At 31.5% G+C, this 1,118-nt stretch overlaps 1 protein-coding gene across 1 annotated transcript in view; it reads right to left on the reverse strand.

Moving 5' to 3' along the window:
• The window catches only part of LOC107571245 (short transient receptor potential channel 3-like), a 56,701-nt gene that overhangs the window by 1,509 nt on the left and 54,074 nt on the right, over positions 1–1,118 (reverse strand). The window lies entirely within an intron of this gene.

Here is a 1,118-nt window from a genome sequence, read left to right on the forward strand (position 1 = left end):
AAAACAATAGAATAAAGACACTCATGGTGTAAACAGTGCTTGCAGTTTCACATGTAGCTAACTGCAGTTTTAAGCATACAAGTAAACATTCAGAAATGGACACAATTTCAGAAACAAATAAATGCAAAACAAAATGATCGATAACTTTTGGCCACCAGGGGGCGTAACAAACCACTGAAATCGCTGAAGACTTTCTCAGCATTGTTGTTAGTAGGGCTGTAGATCTTTGGGTAGACAGCGACTCGATAGGTTTTCGATTCGATTCGAGAGCGATTTTTGCAAATTCAGAACGATTAAATTCGATTCGATTCACAATTAAATTCGATTCGATCCGATTAACGATTAGATTCTGCATTCTTTAAGTGCATTCACAGGATTATTTAAATGCTTCCCCTAAATTCTTTAAATGCTTAGTCAGGGGGCGAATTACACAACAGCCTTTATGGTTAGAGAACCATAGGTTAGAGAAGAAAAAAACACCTTTGTCCATTGTTAGATGCTAGTTTAATGATGCTATGACACGACATGGCATATGTAGAAATTTATGTACGCCAAGATTTTAAAAAAGAGCTTTAAAAGTATTATGTAGGCTAACATTTTGTCACACCAGGGGCGTAGCCATAATTTCAGAAGTGACAGAAATGTCAAATACAATACTTTTATGTATGTATGTATGTATGTATGTATGTATGTATTATTTATTTATTTTTTTTACAAGGAATTATTTTATTATCTCTTACTTTGAATTTGAATCAAATACTTATCTCTTACTTTGAATTTGCTATAAGAAATCAAATACACTGCTGGACAATAATCATAATTTGTAATATATAATTTTTTCCTAATTGCAATTTTAGGATTGTTTTATATACAAACGATCATTTCCATTTTCTGCACAGAATAAGGTAAAATATATATATATACTTTATAGTTTCTGTACTGTAATAAATTATATGTCAATTAGCAATGCATCATTCATAAATTGTATTTATTTATTTATTTATTGTGTTTATTGTCTTAACGTTTCAGTTCATTCTGTTTTTTATACAGTTTAGCTGCAGATATAGCCTGGAACGTCTATGAGCGCGAGATCACTTCTCTTTCAGTGCGAAAACTTC

This window comes from Sinocyclocheilus grahami, unplaced genomic scaffold (genome assembly GCF_001515645.1).
Source record: "Sinocyclocheilus grahami isolate Dianchi unplaced genomic scaffold, SAMN03320097.WGS_v1.1 scaffold1570.1, whole genome shotgun sequence".
Classification (NCBI taxonomy): Eukaryota; Metazoa; Chordata; class Actinopteri; order Cypriniformes; family Cyprinidae; genus Sinocyclocheilus; species Sinocyclocheilus grahami.